Raw genomic sequence first — 14,916 nt, 5'->3', positions numbered from 1 at the left:
TTGCATGCTCTTAACAGCACTTGACATCATGATTTTCTTTTTCATCTGGACTACGTGGAGCTTTAACTCAGCAGAAATGTGTTTACAGGGGTAAGGACAGAAAGACGTTTTCCCATAAACTTCTACAAGACTATCGTCATCTGGTGGCCTTCAGATTTCCAGATTGGCTTTATTTTTCCTTCTATGGTGCATTCCTGATGTGTTCCTAATATTTGGATAACCTTGTTCTGATATGTTTTGCATTTGAGTTTTTCATTGGACTGTGTTAAATTATTTATTTTGTTCATTTTTTATTTATGGACTTTGACATTTAGTTGTTTTCAACCCTGCCACCAGGATCTGGGTCCTGTCCCCTTCAAATAAAACAATCCTGTGTGAAAACAGTTGCACAATCATGACAATTTTGTAACAGCATCAGTGTTGCTAAAGCAACATGTCTGCAACTGACCAGTCACGTTGCCATGTTGTCTGGGATATTTTGACTTCAAGACACTTTGGCAGTAACACTTTTAATACTGTGTTCAACAAATGATTTTGTCCTACACTTAACCAAAGGAAAGTAAAAAACTCAAAAGTCTTAATCAGCTGAAGTCAAATCAGATCAAAATTAGAAAGCAACACTGATATGAACCGATACAGGATCTTCTGGAGGAATGTTCAGTATTTGACTCATCCAGCATTACCTCTAGTCTGCACAGACTGTGTTGCTCTTTATCTCACCTCACTTCCTGAACCTTTCTGCTTAAAAGCCAGGAGGCCTGTAAGACACAGAAACACACTGATTGCCAAGTAGTCCAACTTGGCATTTTTGCCAGTGAGGCTTATTTGGCATAAAGCCCTGCAAGCAAACTTCACACTAGCTTCCAACTACTCTGCTATCTCACCAGTCTGTTTTTCCCCCAAGTCCCAAATCTATGGCATCGCAGCAGTGTGATAGGTCAACCCCACCGAAGTTTCCTGAAGCACCATTAATCATAACACTGTAGGAACAGCAACACTGGGGCAGTAATGGATACTCCAAAAACAATGAAAAAAACAAAAGAAACAAGTAAGACAAGTATTATATTGCAAAGGTGTTGATGACATTTCTCAGATTGCATGTCATGAAGATCTCTGAATCAGGGGACGATTTGTTTTAGAAAACAAAAAGAAATCTCTGAAAACAATCTGCAATTGATGAAAACAGTTGTGTTTTTCCATTTGTGTCTGTCTTTGGCTGTTTCATAAATCATTCATGAAACCAATACCTCTTCTAATTAAAAAAAAACTGATTGATTTTCTGAAAATGACTCTTTGTTCACATTTAAAGATCCTTAAACCTTCAAAGAAAAAGTGAGCTGAACACTGAGCAGCAGAGACAAACAGGTTTACGATGTCTTGTGCAAGAGTGTCCTGGGCCAAGATGGGCAGTGTTAGTCGCATTTTTTTGATGGGCTGCAGAAACCAGGGCCAGCAGAAGAAACCAGCACAAACACCAGGAGACAAAACTTCCCATAGTATGAAGGAATTAAAAAGTTATAGGAGCCTGCTGTCTTTTCTGTGCCGTGTTTGCATGTAGTTCCCATGTCTGTGTAGGTTTACTTGTTGTGTCTCGTCAGATTGTTTGCTGTGTGAAAAGCTAAAGTTTTCTTGTTATTTTATATCTTTCTTTTTTTCATTATGATTTCTGGTGACTGAGCTGAGCTGTGCTTGGAAACATGCACCCAGCTTATTTACTTCTTTTTCTCATTATATATGTTATGACCGCTTTGATTTTTATGGTGCTGCTGTTGCGTGGTGACCAGAATAACAACAACAGACATGCCGGCTGAAGGATCAAAGGCAGAGGATGACACACAGAGGATGTGAAGAAGGAATGAAATGATGAGAAAAAAAGCTGAAGAGATATGAACTATATCTTCTATAATGTGCTGTCGCTGGATGATGGATGCGAGAAACTGAGGGTCCAGTGATGGTACAGTTATGTGTTTCAAAGAGGCATTACTCTGGATCTGATGCCGACTGTTGCCAGTTCCAAAAAGTTAAGGTGACCATGAATAAATCCAAGCATGCCAAGTATAGAAGGGGATGATACCAATATGGTCACATTACCATGAAGGAAAACGTCTGCAGCACAAACTTTTACCCATGCAATTACATCTTGATGGCACCCCTAGATGCCCAGGAAGTTGTTTGCATCCCTCTCTATGCTAACATGCTAACCACAGGTAACGCCATCCAGGCTCTAGACTTTGCATTCAAATGCTTGCAAAACAATTTCCCATCTATTTCAGTTTCCTGAAACTCCAAAACATCTTCACACCGTTAACATCATAAATGTAACTTTAACAAAAAAGTTTCTCAAATGAGAAATCAGACCCTATTTTGCATGTTTAGTTTGGTCTTCTTTGTCATTAATCCTCAGAATGGCAGTTAATTTGACAAAAAATATATATATTGATGTTTACAAATAGCCCACATTCAGTCAGGTAGATACATGGATAATTAAAGTGTGGTGCCAGTGACGGCTGAGTGAAGAAATGCGTCTCCTGCTGTCGCTGTGCTTTATCAATAAACCAAGATGGATCTCCTCTGCGTGCCGCTCTGTCTAATTTGGATGTCTACCAGAGCCGACACCCAACCAGAGAGATATCAGATGACTTCAGCGATGTCACAGCGAGCTGCGCGTGATATTTCTTATTGCATCAAATCAACTTGAGGTTATATTAAAGGAAAATAATCTTTATTCTGGCCTTTATAAAGAAGAAGCAAAAGACTATTCAAAATTAATCCAGTCATATTTGTAAAATGAAAACAATAATTGTTGAAAAATCCTTTGTTTTTTTAAATTAAAAGGTTTTCTTCATGATTTTTTGTTTTCATAGAAAATAATTTTTCCTGCTAATTAAAATTCAAAGGAAATGCCCTTTTGTGATGATCTCAGTGCTGAACTGTTCAATTTCTCATCATTACCAGTTTTTGCTTCATTACAATCTTGTTGGATTTTTAATGCATTTATTTGATATAACTCCTGTTTTTAATCATATCAAAAACAACCAAACAAAACAAAAACACAACTCCCCACGCTGCATGGCTCAACCTAAGCAGTGATCTTAGCTACCGCTATAAAGGACTGCTGAGACACCCCTACTAAATCTGCTCTGAGCATGAAGCTCAATCATGATCGTGTGCCAGAAAATAGGACTTGGTCTATCCTCATTCTTGCAGTGTCAGCGTTTACTAACAGCCCCGAAGCAGCCTTTGTATCATTACGCACCATTACATACTGTGAGTCCTAACAGCCCTGTGATTGATCACTCACGAGCTGGTATAATTTATGATGTCATGCGTGTTTTCCTGCATCTTTTTCTCCTTTTTTTGGTACAGACAGTATGTAAATACATTTTCTTCAGCAGGAATGAAAGTCTCTGTGTGGAGTTTTGACCACTGGCTGCACTGTATAGCCATGATGTGATTAACTAGCATGAGTCAAGCCAGACTCTGTAATGTTTACCATTAAAATCAAAACGGCATCATTTTGGCTTTTCCCAATGATGTCTGTGGAGGGAAGCAGCCACTGAGTCAGACACCTCATTAACACCATCCTTGCAGTCTAACACGATGGTGGCAGCATCACGCTGTGGAGCGTTTCTACCACAGGGACAGGGAGGATGGTAAATGAAAAACATAAAACGGGACTGGATAAAAAGGTTTTTGTAATTACTTAAGGTCTTTGACTGAGGAAAAAGTATATATTGCTATACCTTTAGCAGCAATCATGTTCTTTCCTGATGTTCACTGAAGTTTGCAGGCAGTCATTTATGCACAACTCTCCTGATCATTGACCAGGAGAATGTGCTCACCTCAATGACTGTGACTGGAATACAAGACCAAATCATCACCCTTCCAGCAGCTGTATGAGGTGTTTGGTTTTCTCCAAGCATGGCGCTGTGCACGATTGCTGATTGATATCTGCCTTTAGCCTCATCTGCCCAGAGGACATTGTTCCGGAAGTGTTGTGGTTTGTCCAGATGTACATTTGCAAACCTAACCTTTGATGTTGTTTTTAGGGAGAAAGGAGAGGCTTTCTCCTAGCAACCCTTCCAAATCAACCTTACTTGTTCAGTTTGTTTCTTATTGTGCTGCCTGGAACTTTAACATGCTAAGTGTGGCCTGTGGAGATTTCTTTGAGCATTGCACAGTCCAACCTTGGGATCAGTCCTGGGAAGACTGTGGCATTGTGCTAACACACACTGGTATGCTCCAGACCAGCAGGCTACCGAAACGTCTGTTTTTCCAGCTGTGGTCATAGTTGCCGATGATTAATTAATGAAGTGGATTTGATTAGGATGGACTGGCTGCTGCTTATCCTCTTAGTTCCTCAGAAATCGCTACTTTAACCTGTTGTTAAGTGAAATGTCAGAATTGTTAGTGGAATATTTTAGCCTTTCAGTCTAAAAAACCCCACATCTTTACTTTATAATTTTGGAGTCTTGTGTGTACATCAGTGAGGAAAAAGATAAGATTTGAATCCGTTTTAAGATAAGTCTAAAACAGAAACAAAGATGAAAACAAAGATTAAATCAGTGTGTATCTGATGTTTTTGGATTTACAAAGCTCTAATACATCTTTCTGAAGCATATAGTAATTTTTCAGATGTCTGTATGTAGAAGTTAATTGCTGATGACTTTTCCCTTTTTCACAAAAAAGAGTGAAAAAATAGAATATTTATGTAGCAAAATGTCTTGTATATTTCCTTCTTTTTCTTTATACAGTGAATAACTCCTTCACGTGCTTCATGAATCCTAGGAGGTGGACTATCCTTCACCCCAGAGCTGGTTGATGCAGGTTGCTGCCCCTTCCTGAGCCTGGTCTTTCTGGATTGTTCTCCTGCTTTCCCTCAGCCCATCAACAGATCATTTTTTAATTATCATCATTATCATTGTGTCTTCTATCCCGTCCTTCTCTGAGCCTTTCTTCTCGTTAAAAGGGAGTTCTTCTTTCCCACTGTCACCAAGTGGTTGCTCATACGGGTTTGTTTTATTGTTGGAGTTTTCTCTCTATTATTGTAAGGTTTTTAGTTTACAATATAAAGCTGTATAAAGCTGTTTGTATAATTTGGGGCTATATTAAAATAAAATGGAATTGAATTAAACTCGCAAACATACATAACATAGCTCCATCTCAGACAACAACTCAGTAATAAAATGCTTCTTTTAAACTGAAATGTCAGCATTAAAAATCTAATGCTACATAATATATAAAGGTCTCCGAAAGCAGAATCAGGTTTTCTTTTGAGCCTGTGGCTCCCACCCTGGCACACCTTTGAGACTCAACTTAACATGTTGTCCAAATTCAACAATGCACACAAATCCACATGCAGTGATAACAAAATGTGTGGATATGCGTGGATGCATGGTGGTATACGCACACACTAAGACATGGGAAAGAGTCTAATTTCTCAGTGGAAAGCAGTATGTCTTTGTATGTAAATTCATGTACTCATTGTTGTGCCTGCTTGGCTCACAAGACAGATGAAGCAGCACTTGTCTCCCCAGTCAGATAATCTGCTCTCCTGTAATTTAAAATTCCACTTTCTCCCCAAAAAATCTCTCGTCGCAGCAAACACACTCCCCTGTTCACACCCAAACAGCCCTCTTCCTCTCCCCTGTCCCCTTTTCCTCGCTCTTTATCTTTTCTTCTCTCTATCACACACAGGCTGGTGCCAAGTTGTTAAATTTGAGCTCTCCATCTACTTTCCTATACAGACAAACACACACAGACACACACTCTCTCTCACACACACACACATGCACACACATGCACAAACAGAGGCAAACACACAGCCTTGCAAAAATAGCACTCATCTCTGCATCCATCTCTGATTCTGGGCTCAAAGATGAGAATACTTTGGCAGGAATCTATCACTCTGTCACACACACACACACACACACACACACACACACACACACACACACACACACACACACAGAGGGAGAGACAAACATAATCTCTCGCTTTCTATCTCACCACTCAAATTGAATCTGCGGTCTTGACAGGCCAAGAGGACAGGGACGACGAATAAAAATCACCTCATTACGCACATACACATCCCTCACACACACATACGCAGACAAACGTAGGCAAGCAGGTCATTCACATGCATTAGGGATGGGAATAGAGAAGCCTTGAATCTTGGTCAAACACCATTTGGTGTGTAAATGCTGACAGACGAGGGTAGGAAGCCACATTTGTGTCTGGAGGATCAGAGACGGTGTTTGGCAGAGAGGCTGGAATAATGGAGGGACGGACGGAGGCACAATGGTGTGTACATTTGTGCAGGATAAAAATAATGATGATAATGATTAGTCTGATGAAAGAAGGTCACAGTGACAATATAAGCACTGAAACTGATGATAATGATAGTGTTCTGTCAACCATTATCTCCTTTTGATCATCGATCCTGGCACACTGGGTGGATACAATCATAATAAGATGTGCAAAGCCTCCTGCTGTTAATTTTGTTTTAGGAATCTTTTAGTTTGCGCTCGGCTCTGACAGACAAAGACTGTTTAAAGAATGAAATGTATGCCACTGGATGAATACTGCTGTGTACAAATTGGCAACAGTGTGTTGTCAAAAAGCTACAGGCCACAGGGAGCATCGCAAACAAACACTGAAGGTTGACACACTGTCACCCGTTAAGAATCGACAAAGAGCACTTTCACAGGAAGTGGCAATAATAGGACAATAATTACAGAGCAGGTATCAAACCTGTGAACTGCCTCATGAATATAGGTTTGAATTCAAAATACATAGAAAATTTGCACTACTGGTGGCTAGTCCTCGAGACCCTTTACATACACAAGCTTTGTCATGAGTTTATCATTCTGATCATTATATAATCAACATTTTAAATGAATGATCAGTCTAGCATTAGTTTCACTTAAGTATATCGTTGATGGCTGTTAATAAACACTGAAGTGATGATTAACAATGTCATTAATAGTGTTTGTTTGTCATTAGTTAGTTAGACGTTTCGTGTAGCATGGCGAGGATAAGAGACAAGATTTATGTTTTGATGACACTGCCTCTGTTATGTATGTGTTAATGACTTTTAATGTTTCGTAACTGATCAGTGAATCAGTTCTCATCACAAATCAATCAAATGCTGCTGTTTTATCATAGCTATCAGTATCTCAGAGGTACACTGCCATTGGTGCAGTGACACACTTGACTTACGCCCAACTTCTTACATTTGAACACTTCAGTAGGACTCTTTAACATCCATCCATCCATCCATCCATCTTCTTCATGTTTCAATTATTTACTTAAAAGTTAAATTTAGCTTCACAGCGTGAATACTTTCAGACAAAGCACTGTTTGAATGTGTTCTCCAGACAGCGTAAAATTTAAACTGACTCATTGAGCAGTATTTCACATATAAGGAGTATATATAATGTAAATAAAATCCCCCAGGTGTTTTTAATGTTACAATCCCCAGGTTGCTAAAACATACAGAATTAAAAAAAAAATCTGGTGGTCACTTTTGCTTTGGCCTATCCTCAAAACAAGCCTGATAAGCTCAGGGATCAACAGATCACAGTGTGTTTGTACTGGGAAGCTGAATTTTAACAATCCTAATCTATGACACAAAATGATTGTTTATTTTATCGAGCTATACTGTAGCAACCTGATGTTAATTTGGAAGGAAAGTAAAATCTCAAAAGAGGACTGGAATTCAGCTTGTGCTGATGCTCATTCAATGCACGCCTCAGATTAACACACTGTAATCATGCAAACATAAGTAACCTCTGACAAGTCATAATTATAATCAGACTATATCGGGCATATGCACCAGATGCACGGAGGCTAAAACAACAATGTTTCACTGTGTTTGTCAGTGAAAGGAAGATTAAAATATTATGGGAACTGCAATGATATGTATAAGAAATATAAAGAAATACTTTCTAATTCTTTTGTTTTGTTTTATACTTCTATATTTCTATATACAAGGTCCCTCTTGCAAAAGATGCAAACTACAACACACATTTATTTATGGTTTTTAAAATTTCTGGTTTTGATCGTCTTCCAACTCTACGACCTACTACCACCTCTAATTCTCGTCAGAAGTGTAGTCTATTATTTTTACTTTTTCACTTTTCTGTGTTTTTAAGTGAAACTGTATAAACTAACAACACTGCTGGCACGGGTTCATGTACTGTGTCGAAACAGACTGCACACTTATTAAAGAGATACTAGATTAAACATATTTACCAATAACACCTCAATCAAATCCTTAAAAAATGATTAAATTAGTGCTGAAAGCTGAATGTTATTATTAATAAATCTTTTGTCGCTATCATTCAGCCTACCTACATATGTAAATTGTTTACTTCCTAGTAGTGTAATATAAAATAACCAGAGCTACCATGCTCGGTTCACAATTCTAACATTTGGATGTAGCATTATTTTCTTGTCCTAGGTTTATAATTATAGGAACTGTGGCATTTTGCAGCTGTGATTTCTGGTTATTACACAGAAGCTACTACACGTTTTCAGGAAATCATCACATTATTTGAGGTTTGACTTTACATAATGTGTCCGACTCTGATTCCTGGTTATTGCCTCTGCATAAACATTGTTACTTTGTTAACTTTAAACAAAGAAGAATTCCAGCATTATAATATGATCGTCAACCATTATCACTATCATCCATGAATCCTCTGCCTCTTAACTTTATCAGGGTGACACAGTAAGAGAAGAAATTTAGACCTTGCTAATTACTGGTTACAACCCTGCTTGACTTTAGACAAATCATGTTAAAGCTTCTGATTCAAAACATAAAAACATAAACACCGTCGGATCATGCTGTAATGCTCAGTAGGGTAAGTTTGAAATATTGTGGTATTTTCACTCTAAGCACAGCTCCAATTTGAGTTTACAATAAACACGTCTAGATTTTTCTGTTACCAGTCCCGTGTCCTTGGGTGGCCGTAACCCTTAAACTTTGACAGCTCACAATTTCTCATAAAGGGAAGAGATAATAGGATTTTTCATCTCTCCTAACACACGTGCGCACGCGGTCACACACGCCGACACACACAAAATCTCCTCCTGCGTTTGTGTCATGAACATTTTCTCAAAGGAAATAAAGGGTAAATCATGTGATGAATTACCTTTTCACCGCGGTGCACGCCTGTTTATGTATGTGTGTGTGTGTATTTTGTGCATTTGTCTGAAATGTTTGCCGCATGCCACTTTTTGTCTAAACTGTTAAAGCGCTGCTTTGTATTCTGCAGATGTCTTCTCATCCAGCAGTGAAGGTTGGCGTTTAAAAGCAGAGACAGAGAACAGAATGAAAAACCGACAGACACAAAGAGGAAGGGGGGAAACTTTTTACCTTTGCAGATGGAGGTCCTTTCCAAACCAGCTGAGCCTTCAGTCTCAGAGCACTTTTCACATCACTAACAAAAAAGGGACAAAAAGTGGGAAAGGGAACAGGAAGAAGAAAATAGAGAGAGGTTAGTTTAGGTTAGAATGAAACAAGTTATTAAGCCCATTTAATGCCTCTACCTCAAAAACAAGAAAGCTGAGCAGTTAGGTTGCATCAGGAAAAACACAGGAGCTGCTTACTATAAGTCTGAATGTGCCATTTTCCTGCAGTTACGGCGCAAGAGTCATTCAAAAATAATAATATGAATTAGATTTATATAACACATTTATAGGACATTAAAAAATCTATGTGTGTCAGAGAGGGAAGAGAGATTGACAGTGAAATGGGACACAGTCATGGGAAAAAAGTGAGGAATTGTTGAAATAAGAGCTGTGTGAGAAAACAGAGGGGGATTCCCATTAGAGAGACAAATGAAGGGACGGCTGAGGATGACAGCAACATCTGACAGTTGGCAAGTCAATGATGGACAGAGGGAGGGAGACAGAGAGAAAGAGCCTATATATATTGAGGCTAATATGTGGCTCTGTCTCGCAGGAAAAACAAAGTCTCACACAGAGAGAGCTAACAACCTCCTCTGGCCTCTCTGGCACATGACTGTTTACTTGTGTCAAGACCCATGTGTATGTGAGTGTGTGTAGAGAAGAAGCTCCCATCATTCAGTTGGTGGATGAAGAGAAAACAAAAAAAACAAAAAGCAAAAGCCTGCTGGCTATGTTACTGTAAAGTACCCCTATTATTTTGTCAAACCCCACTAAAATATGACCAGCTCATTGCAACCTATTACAGAGGACAATATCACAGCAAACCTGTGAGTGTGACGAGGCTGAGCCATTGCAGGAGGGGTCGCCGTATGAAAAGAAAAAAAAAAAAGAACTCTTGGACACTGCTAGCATTATGGACAGGTTTTTGACAGGGCTTCCATACAAACACAAAGTAGGAGATGAAGCATCGCCAAATATGTTTCCAAACCAACTTCCTTCCAAGCCAAAGACTAGAAAATATGGTGAAGCATATCTTCCCTTTGGCTTCACCTGCACAAGTGCCAAGGTAGGTCTCCCCTGCAGAATTGGTTTTCCCTGCGTCAGGAGCAAATCACGGACAAACAGAATCTCACATTCTTGATTTTTAGTTCACAAACACTTGTTGTAATGACTAACTACTCCTGACATTTTGGAGATGTCAGCTCTGTATACAGTAAAGCTACAGTGGGATACAAATAATATCAGGCTGATCCTGCCACAATTTGTTCCCCCTGTTCAAATCACGGACAAACAGTATCCCACAGCTGTTTATGTTTTTAAACCCATTTTGCACAGAGAGGCATTTTTTGAAAAATGTATTGATAGCAATGTTGAATATTATTACACAGGAAAAAACAACTACACATAAAATAATTACACCGTGACGCCTCTGCCTTTCTAAATGGAGGGACAGTAACTGCGTGTGTATATAAAACCTGAAGATAGAGACAAAATACTGTTACTGTTAATCTTACTATCTGCCATTCTGCAATTCATCTCATGTAAACAATAACATGGCGCACAGCGTGACGTGAAAAAAGGCACATACCTTTGACGTTGCGTGACGAACTCTGTATTCCTCGTCCACACGTAAAAGCAAAAAAGGATTTTTAAAAAATCTCCGTTTTCGGTGATTCGAAACGCCGTTTACGTGTGGACGAAAGAGCTGCGTTTTCAAAAATACCCGTGTAGATGTGGACATAGCGTAAAACAGTTAGTAGTGTATTTTATTACTACCTGTAATTTCTTGCAGTTTACTTGTATTTGCTCAATTGTTTACTAAATGTTTGAGGTGTGCGGTGGCAGGGTAGGTGGTTGGGGGGGGGCGAACATTTTTCTTGTAAAACAAAGGGGGCCTAGCAGAAAAAGTTTGGGAACCACTGATTTAAGCACATATTTTAAGTCATGCTACTTAGGTAGGCTTGCAGAAAGCTGAATGGTATTTGGATATGGAGAGCCTCAACCGACACAAACATATACTCCAGTGCAGTGTTCCAAAAACACAACTGTGCACAGCTCGATGGTGCACTGTCAACAGGCGATTGATTTACAAATCAGCCAGATCAATTAATGGAGTGACAGTAGAGTTCACAAAAAAACCAAAAAAACAATATGAAACGTACAGACGGTGGCTTTAGAGGACACTTTTTCCCAAGGGCCAGTGCAGCCGACGCCCGCACTGGCCCTTGGGAAGTTGAATTTCTCTCGACTTTGACTCCAAGCAGGAAGACTAAAGCGAAACAATGGATCCGTAATTCAGTTTGGCACTGTGTGACATCACCCGATTCAGCGTAAATGAGAAGCGAGAGCGCCAAATTCTGAAATGCATCCATGTGAATCTTGCCTAAGTCTATCAAGACTAATACTCCTGGCAGTAAGTGTCATACAGTTCCCCTACAGCACCTTTACTAATGATAAGTGTCATTGCAGAATTACAAATTAGATTTAAATTTCATTACATGATATTGTGAGCTCAATAATTTGATTATCTACATTTTGCAGGATAATTTAATGCAAATTGACAGAATGTTATGTGTTACGCATGCAGAGGTCTATTCTTCTGTCAAGATGCTTTTTGGCAATAAAAATCTCACATAAATTAGTTTTTGCCTTCGATACAGCACCGTCATTCCCAAATCAGTCTTAGACCCAGAATGAATTTTACCTTTTCATAGATCTACTCTATATTCACATAAATATATGCACATAAAAACTGGTAGCACATATCCAGTAACTGCATAATTTGATTCATGTTGTATTAATCATGAGTAAAAATTACAAGATTATCTCTGTTTTTTCAAAAGGACAAAGAGCTCAAATGTTCAAGTCCTTTTGCGTCATGATGATTTGATGTCATTAAAGAAAAGTCCAAATCTAGTCATGCAGCTTCTCTCAAGCTTGAGCATAGCTTTGGAGTCTTGGCTTTATGCATCTTGTTGAATAGTCAGTATACTACATAATCCCTTTATTGTAGTTTCCTCTATTTTAAGCACTCAAGTGACCTTTTGTAGGCCTGTAAACCAGAACAAAGAGACTGATGCTGATCTTTCTTTTTCTCTTTTTCTTTATTGTTTATTTTGTCTGTCTGTCAGTGTTAGACCAGTTACTTATACTGAATATGTATTCCTTATTACCAATGAAAAAAGTTATTACATTGCTTCCGGGCAGCTCAGCAGCAGACATCCAATCATTCACACCTACATGTTGCATCTTTTGTATTTAATAAGTAGAAATCAAACATCAGACTTGCTGCCATCCCTCCAGTTTAGAAACATTTAATGACCTTTTCAACAGCAGGTGTTTTAGCCTCAGAGGCTCCACACAGTTCTCCAGAAATCTTTAAACATTTTGATACCAGCAGACTACTGACAGCAAACCAGCCACACACATACATTTCAAAACACAGAGTTCATAATCATCACATGCTACAGTGAAAAGTAAAATAATATATGGTTTTAAAATCAAGGAATTTTCCTTATTAATTTAAAGATTTTTTCCCATATTTTTTTAACCACACGCTGAATAGTAGCGCTTGCCATGTAATAATGTATCCATTTTTTTTGTACTTTTTTTGTTTTTTTACATTGTACTCCCTTCACCCATCACAGACTTTCCAGTCTAGCACATCTGGCCTCATCTGGCCACTGAACAGCAAGATCAGTCCTTTATCTAACTGGAGATAGTGAACAAGCTGCCCCTTACGAAGTGTGTATGCTTGGTACCGGAAAATAAAATCACATCACATTTTCCTACCCAACACTGGTCTGAGGTTAGAGCAGGCTGTTGAGAGTGAAACTAAATATAAGAATAAAAAGAATAAAAATATAAACCTGATGTCTTTGGAGATGTTCCAGCTTTTTTTACAGGCTTAAGAAGTCAACTCAGACATGTCAAGTCTAAAGTCAAGTCATTTGGCCTAAAGCTCGAGTTGGTACTTTGAACTGAAAATGATTAAATCTACTTCCACAATTGAAAGAAATGACGACGAAAATAAAAAATCACATCTACACAAACATACTCACACAAAGACACTCATTCAAGCACTGCAGCTTATGTTTTTTTATTAGCAAGAGAGCCGCTTGAGCCTGAGGATGCGGAGATGGACAGAACCAAGAGGGAGAGAGACTGAAGGAGGAACAGGAGGATTCTGGGAAATGAGAAGTTGCCTGAGTGGAAAAAGGCAAAATAGCAAACTGTTGCAGATGAATGGTTATAGAATGCTACTTACAGCCGAATGATACTGCTAACAAGTGTAGCCATTTTGTACTTGTGTGAGTCCTTGGAGCCTGCCGGCCAGGATAAACAGTCAGACATTCAGACAACATCATTGAGCACCGCAGCTCTGATCTTTACTGCAGGGATCCGTTTTATTAAACACCACACGCTTTCCGTAATCGCGGAGGGCGAAGGCGAAAACACACGTATTCTATGATCAACCACAAAGGCACTTTTGTCTCTCGTGTCATTTCTGGCATTTGACATTACAAACCGAATGGAGACAACACAAATTAAAATCATTCAGGTGAATCCACATGCAGTGGAGGATGAAACAGAGGAGGTCTGGTAAGTTTACAAGAACAATAAAGGAGAAAAACATGGGGAAATGATAGGGGTGGGGGGTGTTAAAGTAAAACAAAGAACAGCTAAAATTGAGGTTCTGATGCATTACCTGTGGCAAATTAGCTAAACATAGAAACTACTACTGAACTGCCTCACACAGATGCACAGTGAGTGCTCTTCAAGTATTCCTTATGCATCAGCAGTGCGCTTGCTTCTCTGTAGTCCCCTTGACTGCAAATGGAGAGGACAGCAGAGAGAGGTGCTGCGTGTTTATTGTTATCCTGACAAACTAGTGTCTGTAAAGGCTAAAAACGCAGTGACCAGCGAGCCCAGGAGCACTGTGAGTGAGTCAGACTCAGCTGGTCTCCATCAGTGGGAGGTCTGTAGTGTGGGATATCTGATTTGCTGAGAGAAATATATAAATATATATATATAAAGAAAAGAAAAAAGGGAAAAGAAAAAAATCAGTTTGGCCGCAGGCAAGCTCAGGGCACTCTGAGCCGGCCATGGCAGCCTCTGTCTCAGCCCTCTGAATGTCATTTCACTTGACTACTATAAACATATGCCCTGTATGTGGAATGTACCGTGCGGTGTATGCATTGTGTTAACATTTGTCAACAACACGTGCTTGAATAAAGAGCTGGATAAAGTTTGCATAAGCCGTAGGAAGCTGCACAGCACCTGCCTGACACCGAGCAGCAGACAGACTGATCCTGATCCTTCTTTGCTGTCAAGCAGAAGCCCGCTCCTATCAAGACTGTAAGTGTGTGGGCTCAGGAGTGTTTGATGGGCTGCAGGACCGCTAATGAATGCACAGAGCCAAACCTGCTCTGTGGGACATCAAAGGACTCTCCCACGGCATTAGAGATTACCTTGGTGTCTGCGTGGACACTTAAGATA

The 14,916-nt window shown here is 39.3% G+C and overlaps 1 protein-coding gene across 2 annotated transcripts in view; it reads right to left on the bottom strand.

The window, feature by feature from the left end:
- LOC134628999 (protein ELFN1-like) overlaps positions 1–14,916 on the bottom strand; it is a 125,742-nt gene that overhangs the window by 39,275 nt on the left and 71,551 nt on the right. For both annotated transcript variants that reach the window (XM_063475873.1, XM_063475872.1), the window contains exon 2: positions 9,383–9,446. The gene's annotated coding sequence lies outside the window, so the exon portion shown is untranslated. The remainder of the gene's footprint in view (positions 1–9,382; positions 9,447–14,916) is intronic.

This window comes from Pelmatolapia mariae, linkage group LG6, assembly GCF_036321145.2.
Source record: "Pelmatolapia mariae isolate MD_Pm_ZW linkage group LG6, Pm_UMD_F_2, whole genome shotgun sequence".
Lineage (NCBI taxonomy): Eukaryota > Metazoa > Chordata > Actinopteri > Cichliformes > Cichlidae > Pelmatolapia > Pelmatolapia mariae.
Note: the sequence above shows the minus strand (reverse complement) of the source record. Positions and strands in the feature narration are given on the sequence as shown.